This window comes from Candoia aspera, chromosome 1 (genome assembly GCF_035149785.1).
Source record: "Candoia aspera isolate rCanAsp1 chromosome 1, rCanAsp1.hap2, whole genome shotgun sequence".
Taxonomy (NCBI): Eukaryota; Metazoa; Chordata; class Lepidosauria; order Squamata; family Boidae; genus Candoia; species Candoia aspera.
Genome location: NC_086153.1, coordinates 305,045,967 through 305,060,140, shown reverse-complemented (window position 1 = coordinate 305,060,140; position 14,174 = coordinate 305,045,967).

Below are 14,174 nucleotides of genomic sequence, written 5' to 3'. Positions count from 1 at the left end.
AGATTGTGAAGGTCTAGAAGGAGAGAACAAGCTTAAACTGAATCTTAGCAAGATTCAGAGTTTCTGGTGTCAGAACTAAGCTTGCCTCTGACTCAGAAAGTGAAACTAGTTCTGAGTCAGGGGAGGAATTGGAAACTTACCGGCTGGAATTGGAGAAATGAAACTCCAGCATGACTCAGCAGAGTGGGAAGAATCCACAAAGCTGACTGGGCGAGATCCAGAGGAGGATTTGAATACACCAATCAGCACGCACCAGAGATGGGCTGAAAAGCACGTGAAGGAGAAGGAAGCCCGATTGGCTGCAGGAGAGTCCAAGCGCGCCGAAGATTGGGATAAAAGGCAGCCGCCCAGAGAGCAAGCTGCTGGAGACGACCCATCCTCCAAGCCTGCAGCTTCGGGAGAAGAGTCCTTACTGACGTCGGAGTCAGCATCTGTGGCCAAAGAGGAACCAGTGTTTGAGCTCCACTCCGAAGATGAATTGAATCCTGTGTCTGCTGCCAGTGAGGAATCAGCATCAGCCATGCCCAGCAGCCTTCGCCTTGCTTCCAGCCATGAAACTCCACCATCTCCTCAGCAACGTGGGCAAGCCTTGACATTCCAGCACCATTTGCCTTCAGTCCTGCGCACCCACACTTCGCATGCTCCGTTGTATTCAGGAATTTCACACCTATCGGGTTCAGGATCTGGTTGCCAGATTAGTCTGGGGCTTCCAGCCAAGTCCAGCCGAGTTCCAAGTTCCAAGCCTTGTCTTCAAGTCTTCAGTTCATAGTACCCAGCCTAGTCTAGAACCACCAGCTGAGTCTAACCTTGCTCTGAGTTCGAGTTCTGCTCCAAGTCTTCAGTCCATCCCTGTCTGTTGCTCGTAGTCCTGATCCCAGATCCAGTGAGTCAGAGATTCAGCATCAGTGCCGTTCCAGTACTGTTCCAGTTCGAGAACCTCCAGCCTTCGTGTTCCAGTCGGATCCAGTCGGCCCAGCTGGGCTTGTTTAACCTAGTCTCGCATATCAAGGACTTAATTATTGTAAATAGTTATTTAATAAAGAATATTCTTTGAGTACCTGTCTGGTGCTTAGTCTGAGCAGGACAACTGTCTGGATGTGCAGGATGCTGAGGCATGGTGGTGCTGCTTTTCTGTAGCAGCACCTGTCCCCTGGAATGCCTCCCACTGGATATTAAAGGAGCCCCCATCTTAGCTGCCTCCTGAAAACAGTTGGCAGATGAAACTTTTCCAGAAGTCGTTTTGGACTTGATGCCTCTTTTGGGATTGTTTCTGGATTATCTGATTTATCATTGTGGTGTTTCAGTACTTTAATTGTATGGATTGTGATGTTTTTATATCTGTATTTTTGTGACATGGGAGTGAGCAGGATATAAATGCAATTAATTAAATAAATTGTTCTGGGGAAGGAGACAAAAGAGGAAAATTAGTTGAACGTAGCTGTATAAATGGTTGTGCTGCACTCAGGTGCCAAATAAACCAGAATACAATGCCAGACACTCCTGATGTGTCTATTAATAAACAAACAAACAAACAACTAATCTTGTAGGCAGCTGTTTATTAAAAGAGCCATATCTGCAACAAACTACTATAGGATCCATTATGCCATGTCAGGAAATTGTCCAGAAAGCCACAGTGAGAATTTCACCGAGGCTGAAGGGGTATCTGGCTACAACCTGCTGCAGATAAGGAAACAAGATAGTTTCAGACTGAAGGAAGAGAAATCAAGAAATTGTGATCCTGGAAATTTAGGTAAGAAAGAAAAAGAAAGGGGGGAAGCATTCTAAGAGTGAGCTAAGAGCCAATTAACCCCAGGCATTTTGGGGAGCACTGAGTCCCATGATGAAAGAATGTGCTGGATGCCAGAACTTAAAATAATGAATGCAGGTAGGATCAATGATTCTGAGTTGGACTCCAGATGGAGAAGCAGAACAAGCTGATCAATAGTCTGAATCTAGGGAATAAAAAGGAATGAGAATTAAAACTAGCTAGCTAAGCAATGAAAAAAGCTGGCTTCAGTGAAGGAAAGTTTTAGGGTGAGGATGTTCCAAGATTTGCCCATATTTCTACAGATTTATATTGGCTTTTCCCAGCCTATTACCCTCCAAATATATTGGAATGATTAATCTCATAATTCCGTGCAGTTTCAGTCACACTCATGGGCATTTTGGCAACGATGGTAACTGGTAGTCAGGGAGGTATTTACATTTAACTGGTACCTTCTAGGGGTGTATATCCATCTTTCAGCAAACCCACATAGCCTCCTTGCCCCAAAGTGAGGGCAGCCCACTAACCACTTCTAAAGGACATGTCTGTGTGCCATCATCTGCATCTCATCTACCAGATCTGAGGCAACCTGGGGACAGTTTTAGCAGCTCTGATGTTTCTCCTTTTATCTCATCCCCAAACCCACTCCCACTCCCAAACCTCTTTTGACTAGGGGGGAGACCAGAACCCCAGGTTCTGCAGCCATAATTTTAAATGTACAGAACCTGACATTGTGAAATTGACTATCCCCAGTTTAATGCATGTAACTGGAAGTGTAACTGAAATGTCTTGTCTCTTGTATGTCTGTAGCCCACATAGAAGGAAATTCCCTTCCCAGTGGCTGCTGTTCCCAGGAACCCTGGTTCCTCACTTTCTTTCCTCACACAATGTTCTCAGAGTAGTTGACAGCTCCCACATCAATCCCCACAGCTGACTGCTTTCTCAAACTCCATCTTTTCAACAGTATTTATCTGAAGGCTGCACATGCCTGGAGGACCACTAGATGGCAGCCAAGAGGCACAAAACTCTTACTTTTTGCTGCCACCTAGTGAACAATAGGTAACCCAGTCAACCCATAGTTTCAAGGATTTTTTTAAAAATCCACTTGGTCAACAGAACAATGGGGGGAGGGGAAGCAGTGCACAGAGTAATCAATCTTGCATGCCAATCGAAGGAGTTTTTTCATGTGCCAGATAATGTTGGGCAGGTCTGGAATTTCGTTCCCAGGGAACTGTGAATCACAGCCATCAGAATGTTGCATGTTAAAGCTTTATGTACAGCAACACAGTGAAGACCCATTTCGGATACACGATAAGGGCGTGCTGTTGCTCTAGGATGGCACAGCAAAGCAGCTGTGCAAATGTGGCCTTAGCCTATTTTAGCAGGAACAATCAAAAGTCTCTTGGCATCTTAAAGGGTTCTATTTATTATGACAGAGGAATTTTAGAATATAGTCCACTTTATTGGGTGCACAGAACAGTATCCAAAGATACCAAGGCTCTTTACTTCTATTTCGGAATAGTACTTTATGCATCTGACAAGGTGGACTGTAATCACAAATGTTTATGACATATAAACAAGTACAGGTTTCAATTCTTGCCAAGAACAGCAGGCAGAAACTCTTTTAATTAAGTTTCAGTACAGGACACTCATGGATCAATTAGATGTTAACTCTTCTCCTAACAGCCAAGATTCACATTTTCATTCTTGGAAGCCTTCCTTTTGCTCTTGCTAACTTTCTCTGAACCAAAGGAACTAAGGTGGTGCCAACAAAAATATCAAATGCAAACAACACATATGCATTAAGCCATATTTTTTGTAATCTTTCCTGAAGTAGAAATAGGTACTGTAGGTTTCAATTAAGTGTACTGGAACTCAATCCAAATCAGTCCTAATATGTTTGCTTCTACCTTTAAGATGTTACTCAAGGTTGAAGCCATTAGTGGACAGATAGGACCACTGAATGGAGCAGAGCTTAATACAGTGAAAAGACATGCACAGAAAAGAATATTATCTAAAATAGCATTAATGAGCACATTAGAGAAATATAGGTTATTGATCTTACACACTTAGCCCACCCAAGCATAAAGAATTACACACTTAGACAAAGTAGGTTCAAAAGGAAGCAAAAAGAAGGTCTTACTCATTTATTTGGTCCAGTTACATCCATTCAGGAAAATTATTCTTATTCTTCTTTCTTTCCCTAAACCGAATTAACCTTTAACCCTTATTGCTGCTAAAGGCTGCATGCAGAAAAGGGGAACCTCCTGACCCTAGGCCCATTGCATGGTCCCTAGATGGAAGGAGCAGCAGTAGCATGCTTCCTTCTGAGATGGTGGAAGAAGAAGGACTAAGGAATGTGGGAGGGACAACAAACAACTTCCTCCAGAAGCACATATAGAATTGCATCCTAGAACGAACTCATCTACATACTAATGAGGCATGCTGATTTGCTGGGACCTCTAACAAAGGTAAAGTCTCCTTTGAATTAAATACAACTCCTGATGTCTTCATGGACACAACCATGCAGCTTTCTGGGCAACAGTATGGAAGCAGCTTGTCATTGCCTTCTAGGAGCATTTTTTTTTACTTCCCAGTCTACCTTACAGCCCTGGGCTTCCCTGGTAGTCTCCCATCCAAGTAGTAACCAAGCCCAACTCTGCTTAACTTCTGGCTCCAAAGTCAGACAAGTATCTATTTAAAACACACACACAGAGACCTTAAAAACAGTGGGGAAAGCTTTACATCCTGGAACATGGAGATTAAAAAAGGTTACAGTAACAAAACAAATAAAAATAATCTGTTGTTGGTGTTTCCTATTACCCTCCCAGCCAAGATGTGGATGACATCCTCCAAAAGTAAACTTCAGATCATTCAAAGAGTCGTGAAGTTGTAGTGCGAAGGAACTTTAATTATTCCAATATCTCTTAGGAGACAAATTCTGTCAGATATACTGACAACGTCCCCCTTCAGAGGGTGGAGGAAGGTGCAAGAGGCTTGATATTAATAAATAAGGAAGATTTAATTGAAGAATAAATGTTGCAGAAACTCTGGAGGAAAGTAACAGTATAATACTTGAGTTTTTAATTTTAAGGGAAACTAAAACTGAGCATAGGCAAATCTGGATCTTGGACTTCAAAAAGCACATTTAATTTTTAATTTGGCCCCATAGCAGGAGAAGCTAATGGGAAAAGGAACTCAAGATAGATGAGAGTTCCTAAAGAAGAAATACTATGAGGACAATTGAAAACAATTCTAATGATGTAGGCTGGGCCTGCAAAATTAAAATATTGTTGATTTTACTGCTTTTGGGGGAGGGGGTAGAATGGGTCTGTATTTCTGAGAGAGAGATTTTTAACTCTGCTTCTGATCAGCCTATTTGAATTTTCAGACGATGAACAGCTTAGGAATTTCACTTTACTACCTGTCTTAGAAACATACTTCTAATTACAGATATTACATTTCAAAATAGATGGGGCACATTATTCTGTTTAAGAACAGGTGGAATTTATTCCATGGGCCTTTTATGTGAAACAAAGGTGGCATAGACCATATAACTCTTTAGCTTCTATAGTAACCTGCAACTTTGTACCTTTCCTCACTGCAGAGTTGAAATCTGCTAGCATCAAGGATGCTACCCACTCACCCTTTAGTTGACAGGGAATCTTCCAATTGCTATCCTGCCTCCATTGCCTCTAGTTCCAGCCATAGCAGTCACCTGACTCCTTACCGGGAGTGACAGAACCCAAAGTTTGTACACACTCCAAGATGGCCCTTGGATGGTATTGGAATAAGGAAGGAAGCGCTTCTTTAACATGGGGACAGCTAAGGACGTCTTAAGCCTGTTTCATTCATGGGCTTGTGACTACATCTGTATAATGGGAATACAGCAGGAAATAAGATGCTACCAGGTCATTTTTGTGCCATGGTTAGATGCAAGTGGGAAAGGTCATTGGCTCTCCTCAGCAGTGCTGCATAGCAAAATAACTAAGTCCAGTTAAACACTAAATACAAAATAAGAATCAATTGTCAGAAACAAGAGCTTTTCTAAAGATGAAATTTAAAAAGCAGAGTAGAAAACTTGGGAATCAGGAAAATACTTTACCATTAAGATATGTATTAGCACTTACAGCTAAAAATATGATATTGTATCTTGAGCCTCTTGCCTGGGGATGTACAGAACGACAGCTCTAGGCATATTATAACATCAGTTTTGACTTTCTCCTTTTGATTAATTTTTTAAAGTGTATGTTGCCTTCAGCAACTGGGTCAATTCCCTTGTAATCTCAACTCTCAAAATGTGGGATAACATTCGCGGTAGATAAAAAAGCACAGTAATAGGAGAAGCAGGACAACATGCTAGTCCAGTTTGTGATGGACTGATTTGTAGCTGAAAGTGTCTTGAGGTCATATGAAAGTGTGTTTGTCTTCCACTGTTGACTTTTGCACACTTGCTCAATCTAGCATTGTCCAGCATACACAACTAACATGACATCAGTTTCACTGGCCATGACTAGATTGTGTTAAACATGCTGTAATGGTGTGGTCCAACAAGAATTTGAGACTGAAGTCTAAGGCAACATTCAACAGAATGAATTGGAGGACCTCTAAATTCATATGAATTGGCTTAGTACATTTTGAAATCAATGGGATAACATTTGGGGCCCATTACTCAATGTCTTGGTAGTTGTGCTTTGAAGTCCTCAGGAATCCATGCATTATCCCCATCTTATCTACGTGAAGTCTAAGCTGGTGGCAGCATCTTGTCAAGCTCATCTGGACTAAGAACTTAAGAGGGATCAGGCCTGCCTAGTACTTGCTGTACTGGAAGAAGGTAGGTGCAAACCTATTCTGTACTGTTCACAAGAAAACTGCATGGTTACATCCATATAGTCCCCAGAAAATGAACTTGGTTCAAGAGGGTCTTCTTCTTTTTCCTTTTTTTATCTACAGGAAATTACCAATGTTCATCCAAATATTGGCCAACATGGGCTAGTACAAAGATGGGGCCCAGCTTTATCTTGCTTCTCAACCAGATGCAAATGAAGCAGTAGATGTTATGAATTCGCATTTTGACAGAGTAATGGGATGAATATGCGTGAATAAACTGAGGCTCAACATATCGTCAGAAAAAGAAGTTTCCTTACCATTTAAAAAGTACTTCCCTCCAGAAGACTATTAAGCCTGGAAATAATTAAAGTACCAGATCAGGAATGGGAGACTGAAGATAAATTTCTCCTCAGCCAAAGTTCACTGAGTGACATTGAATTGGACACTGTATCTCAGTGAAGATAAAATGGGATGGAAGAATCATATCTCCTGCCTTAAATTCCTTGGAGAATAAGAAATTGAAAAATGTAGCTACGTAAGTGAATATTACATTTGCTCTTATTTTGAACTGGCATCGTGCAAATATTGGTGAGGAGACAGTTTTGTGGACCTTTTTTTCCTTTTTTCACATAAAAGATATATCTACGTAGAAAGGATTAGGCAGTTTGTGCATAACTTAGCAAGCTTTGTATTGTAATTTCGTCTACATGTGCACTTAGAAAAAGTTACTTAGGAAGCTTTGCAGATTGCAGCATTGTATTGTAAATCACTCTAAGCATTGAGCCTTTTAGCTGTATTCCTATTTGTAACAATTAAGATAAATACAGTAGAACAACATGAGCTTCTGAATCTAACACCTGCTGGGGGGGGGAGGGTTGGCGGCAAGTGGCTGCATGCTAGAAATGATGTTCACCTTAAAAATGTTCTTAGCAAAGAGTCAACTATCTGGTTCCCAAGTTTTTGACAAGATATATTATCAGACCATCCCCAGGTGTTATATCCTAGGGACTCTGCCTTACCTAAAAATATCCCTGGCAATGTGTCCTCTTTCTTGAGTTTGGGACCAAGACATGGATAACACATGCTACTAAGCCATCTCCAAGTGTTATTATTCATACTTCAGGTTTCTTAAGGAAGTATAAAAAGGTGACAGTAGCCCCCAGTCACTTTGAACCTTGGCATACATTCCAGGAAGAAGAAGTGGTATGCAATGGCCAATTCCAGTGGGTCCATCTGCTTCCATTTCTGGTTATTCTGGCAAACTAACAAGACATGGATTGATATGTCTTTCTCTGTAACTCTATAATTCTCTAATATTTGCTCGATCAATTTTTTTAAAAAAATTTCACCCTGATTTGAATATATTGTCTCTGAACCCTGAAATACCTATTGGCTCCCAGCTGGTCACCAGGTGGCAACATATATTTCTAGAAATATGATCCTTTAAAGTGGACAATCATCTCTTTAGCTTTAGATCAACTCTCATCAAAGCCATTAACCTGCACCCCAACCATGAAAGTTCTTGAGATGGTTTAGCTATAACTAGCTAAACAGGAAACGGAGTTCACAGAATTCAAGGTACACTATGACAGATGTAGAAATACATTTACTCATTAAAGAAAAATGAAATGTAAATCCATTTAACAAAAAAGAATGGAAGATAAATATATTTATTTGCAAAATGAAACTCTAATGCTTGTACCTGCATGTTATGGTGTGTTAACAAACCATAGCAGGTTTGGTGTTCAATAGGGCTTTAGTTGCAGGTTCCAGTTGCTGCCATGTATGTTGGTGTTGGGGAGTGGATGATTATTTCTGGTTCAATATTCTTCTGCCAACATACTTTGGTTTGAACTGCTGTCCCTTGCTTCCTATATTATTTATTTATTTTATTTTCTTGACCAACTCCAAGAAGACTCTGGGTGGCATACAATAGGTCCAATGCACAGATTAAAAATGCATTAAAACCCACATAATTTCCCAGACCAAAACAACACTCCCCAACATGCAAAAACTCTACACAGGTTTCACAACCACCCTAACCCCATGCCTGGGAACAAAGCTACATCTTTTTTTAATAATAATAATTTTTATTGAAGATTTTGATTACAATAGTAAAAGCAAATACAAAATAAACTCAGAGTGAGAAAGAGAGATAGAAAGAAAGAATACTAAGTGCAAGGAAAGAAAAAAAAGAAAAAGAAAAAGAAAATAAATATTTAAAGAAGTGACTTCTGATCTTCATCACAACCAGTATAAACTGACTTAACTCTTCACCCCCTATAAGGTTTCAAATAAATATCTCTTCTTCCCATAAACCATCCATATGCAAATCCATAAATCATCAACTTTTCAGTCCTGGTATCAGCAAAAAGTCCCTAAAGGATTACCAGAGCTTTGTAGAAACATGTCTTATTTTAACCTTGGTCAAACAAACCAACTTTATATTCCTTCCTTTCACTTCTGACAATCTCAATCTTTAATTCATTCTGATATTGTTGCAGGATTTGATCGCTCTTCAATTTCTATTTTTCCTATCCCAAAGGCTTCTTTGCAGCTTTAGCAAACCTCTTTTGTAAATCCCATAAGAAGTCCTTATCCAGGTCATTTTCGTGGCTTGTCAAAGTCAATAAAGTGTATTTCCACTTTAGCTGCCTCCTCTGTCTTATAATTCTCTGTTTTATAATCCAAACTTTTTTTAATTATCCAGTACTGGATTTCTGGTTCTAATATTTCTGTCACAGGCAAAATTTATGTCTCATCTGTCATTGGAACAGAGCTAGGTCTTAAGAGACTTCTAGAAACCAAGGAGAGTGGGAACAGGGGGATGCTGTTCCAGAAGGCAAGAGCTGCGGCAGAGAAAGCATGCTTTCTCAGTCCCATAAGATGACAACATTTAATTGATGGGACCTGGAACATGCCAACTCTGCTTGAAAGCATTGGACAGGCAGGAACAACTGTAGGCAGGTGGTCCCTCAAATAACCAGCCCCTATGCCATGAAGAGTTTTATAAGTGACCATCAGCACCTTGAACTGCACCCAGAAGCCACCTGGTAAACAATGCAGCTCATATAGCAGTGATAATACATGGGCATAATGAGAAGTGCCTGTTACTGCTTGCATTGCTAAACCAGCTGTAGCTTCTGGATGGTCTTCAAGGGCAACGCCATGCAGAACACATTGCAATAGTACAATTGGGAGGTGACTAGGGCATGAGTGACAGTAGCTGCAAGCCCAGGAGGACCCCCAAGTTACATGCTAGTCTCAAGTGGAGAAGCACAATCCTATCCAAGACCAAAGCTGAAAGCATCGCCAACTCGGGGGGCCCAAACAGCCATAGCCATTCAGCCTTGTCAGGATTGAACCTGAGTGTGGCCCACCCTCAGATTTCCACCATATCTATCTCTGCCTATCACAGTTCCAATAACTCCCCTGCCCTCTCTCTTCCCTCCAGTTTGCTCCTATCCCTGGTCCCACTGTCCCAGGCTGAGCCATTCATACCTCCTTGCCCAACAATAGACTCACTCTGACTAAACAACCACACCCTACCCCTCCCACCACAATTGCAGCCTGCTGGTCTGATCCAAAGTCCCAATTCTCCCACCACCACCCAGCTGCTCTGCTCCTGGCACTCTGCGGCTGTGTGGCACCAAGTCCTATCAGGGAGCCACTACAGCCATACTTTAACCCACCCAAGCCCCAGGTGGGGCAGGTAACTAAAAGCCCAGACCACTGGGCAGCTGACATAGGCCCTAACCCATTTGTCCTAGGCCTTGATAGAATGATGTACCCAAGCCTGGGATACAGTTTTGTTCTGTTTTTTAAATATTAGTTGTTTGCTAGCCAACATTCTCTTGCAAGATCTAGTGATCTGGAGATCCTGTCCTATCTTCATTTTTGTGGATTACCCCCATTTTCTAACATTCACGTGCCAGCCTTACAGCTCAACCCATTCTTAGGGGCTTTTCCACTGCCCTACCCACGTGCTTTCCGCCTGTTTTGGAGATGGAAGGAAAGCATCCTGCTTTGAAAACCACCTCCCCTGCAGGGTCCTTCTTGACACCCTCCACAGCAAGGCAGCAGAGTGGCTGCCCTGACAGGAAGGCAGGGCTGGACTGTCTGAGGCTGCTGTGGGGGAAGCAGAGAGATAAGGACAGGTGCAGGGAAGAGGAGGGCGAAGGATCCTGCTCTCCCAAGGTTTTTATCTCCTCCAGCAAGCACGGAGCACTGGACAGGAGAAAAACGTAGCTGCTTTGCCAGTCATCTTGGCACTGGAACAATGAGGATGGCGGTATCTATAGGATGTTGTCAGACAAATCAAGATGGTGGCTGCAATGTTGCCTATAAAACAGGCTGAGCTTCAGTGGCAACATCACAACCGCCATCTTGACTTTTTTGACCATACCCTGCACATACCCCTGAAGGAGGATGTGTGGATGAGTCTTAATCTCTTCTAATCAGTTTGGATGCCTTTAGAAATTCTCTGACTTGATTTTCCCTGCAAATATAAGTAGTGTACCCATTCCCCAAGCAGCATCTTACCAGTGAAATTCATAGAACCGTAACTTTGAGACCTAGATTGAAACCCCATTCCTTTTTTACATATGTGACATGTGCAGGTAAAAAGGGGCAGGGGTTCTATCATAGAGTCATGGCCACTGTCTGGACTTATTTACCTTTCCCCCTCCCATGGATGCTCTTGTTCAGGTCTAGGGATATCTCAAATAGGAACTGATTAGCTCTGTTCTTCTTCCATTTCTCTGAATCAGGGCAATTTTTTGCATGCATGTATGTTTATCATTCACAGCATTCATAAATTGCTTTTCACCAACATACTGTATGATCCCAAGATGTTGTACATGTGTTACAAAAAAAGTCAAATGCTCTTAAATAACAAAAACAGATTTCTGAAATGACTTGAAAACTTTTTGCTTGGTTGAATCTGTTGGTTTTTAAAAATTGAAAATGTAAGATGTCTGGCCAAATAATAAATGTTTGTACTGAGTGTTGGAGTAAAAAAAAAAGTTTGCCATTAACTCCATTGTTCCTAAGAGGTTACTTCAAAGTCAAGCCTTTTCACAGAGAAGATCCTGCGTTTTCATGAGTGCATGAAGTATTTATCCTGGTAATGCTACTCAGGAGGTGCCCCTTTTGAAGATAGGATAACCAGACAAAATTATATGGGAGGAGATGCTTCTTCAGATATTTAGGCCCCAAATCATCGTTCAAGCCAATTTTCAAGGGCAGCCTCTCTTACAGAATAAACTGGATGCTGCTAGACATGGATCGTGTGCGAAGGTTATTCCTATTCAAGATTGCAGTTATGAACTATCCAAATCTAGAGTGCCGATGGCTATTAAAAGTATAGCATAAATGAATGGGAGTGGTATATGTCAGCAGAGCTTGTTTCTGTTTGTCATTTGGAAAGGATAAAATATGGCACAGCGTTTTCAAATACTCCATAATAGGATCTGAGTGCTTGTTATGTAAATTAGAGTCCAGTTAAATTTCACTTTTAAAGTAAGACTAAGTCCCTATTTAATTGTGGCTACTGGCATAAATGCTTCTGTAAGTTTCCATTCATTTGATGAGACAGGCCATTCAAACGTGCAAAGAAGTAAAATGAGAGATAAAAAAAGGATGAATGAAATATTGAAAATCCATTTTAGACAAGAGCTCAGTATCTTACATACTGAAGTTGCAATATTTAAGTTGGAATGAATTACCTTTAACATTTAAAAAATATAAACATTCACTTTTGTATCTCCTTAACATATATTGGCTCTATTAAAAGACTTCTAAGGTTTTCATAACAACCTACATAGATACTACTATTGCTCTGAAAAGTCTTGATGATACACACACACACACACACACACACAGAGTAAAAGGACCAGCTTCCCACTGGACTGTTCACTGCCATGCTGGAATAATGTGCAAGTCACTCTTGATCTGCAGCCTCCTGGCATATGGTTTTATCTAATTACATTTTTTACACTATCTAATCAAATGGAATTCTCAGAAGTGGGATAAATGAGTCTGCTCAAGAAGTAGACAACTTACTCAACAGTGAACACTGACATCTAGCCATTAAGGGACCTCATATGGTTCAATGTGAATAGATACAGAAACACTTGGATATCTTTCTTATTTCTTATATTGTTAGAAACAATTAAAAAGTGATTAAATGCAAAGCAGAACATAGAAGTGCTTGCTATACAGTGAAATAGCCCCCCAAATTGCAAACACTGTTTTATTATTACAAATGTTACTTTTCTCAAATACTTATATCCCATTTTTCTGCTGACATAAAAAAACTCAGAGCATATAAAAATATGCAAAAATAATCCATGAAAAACAAGTAAACAGTACAACAGAATGTAAACCCCAGGAAGTAGAATGAGCAAGAAACTGACTTCTTCAAGCTCTGCGGAACTGTAATGTTTTAAAAGAAAAGACCAACTCTGTTGTGATTTCACATACTTTGCAATGAAATTGAGTCAGCTCCCAGACCCTGTTGAGATGGGCTAGATCAGGAAGAGCTTCTGACAGCTGCAAAAGCTTTAGTCATAAATACTGAATTTGTACCAATGGAGTTTTTTCGCCCCTTGTACCTTTTTAGATGCAATCACTTCAGAACTTATTTAAGAACTTCAGTAGCATATAATGAATTTTTGGAATTCTCAATACTGTTTCTAAATGTAAGATAGAAAACTGCAGGGACTTGTCAAGGCAGTCACCAAGAGTCAACACTGACTCAAGAATGCACACACACCCACATCCACACCCACACCCACACCCAGTTAGATCTCATAAGAAAGTAAAATCTGTTACGTTCTTCTAAAGATACACTTCTTTGCATTGTAAGGAATCACACACACTAACATCAATATTTCTAATGAGATTAGAACAAAAACCTATGGAAACAGAATGACTAATTACCACATTATGAAACCATTATCAAACTGCTTATTTGTAAATAAGATGTCCCTGACTAGTTATCACAAGCATATAAGGCAGGGGAAGGAAGCCAGATAAAAAACAGAAGATTAACAGAGGGATCACAATGATTCCCACTTCTTCCCTAATTCTCAAATTCCTCTCTAAATGAGGGTTGCATGAACATGTTTTCTTCACACATCTGGGGAATTTCTCTAACAGTAGAAACCATTGCACCAATGCAGGCTTTGTAGTACAATGGAGAAACTGTATAGATTAAGCATCGTTCACATCCTCAGTTAGTACAGAGGAGCTGTTATGTGGGGTGACTCATCTTCATACCAGTTACAGCATCTTCCTAAAGTCTTCCTACCTCTGGCTGTCTGGAGCTACCACGTAGAGGACTCTGGAGAAATCAGTGCTGTGACCTGAGAGCAGTTGGATAAAGTGATGGTTCCTTAGAATTATCCTGTCTGGTAGTTCCAGTGAATCACAGGGCAGGAATGATCATAACCATGCCTATTTCTACCACCCACTAATAAATATAACGAAAGAGGGGCATGGTAGAGTGAGAAAGAGGATGGAAGGAAAATAGTGGAGGCCACAGAAAAATAGCAATGTTCTACTCTTGAAATGTAGG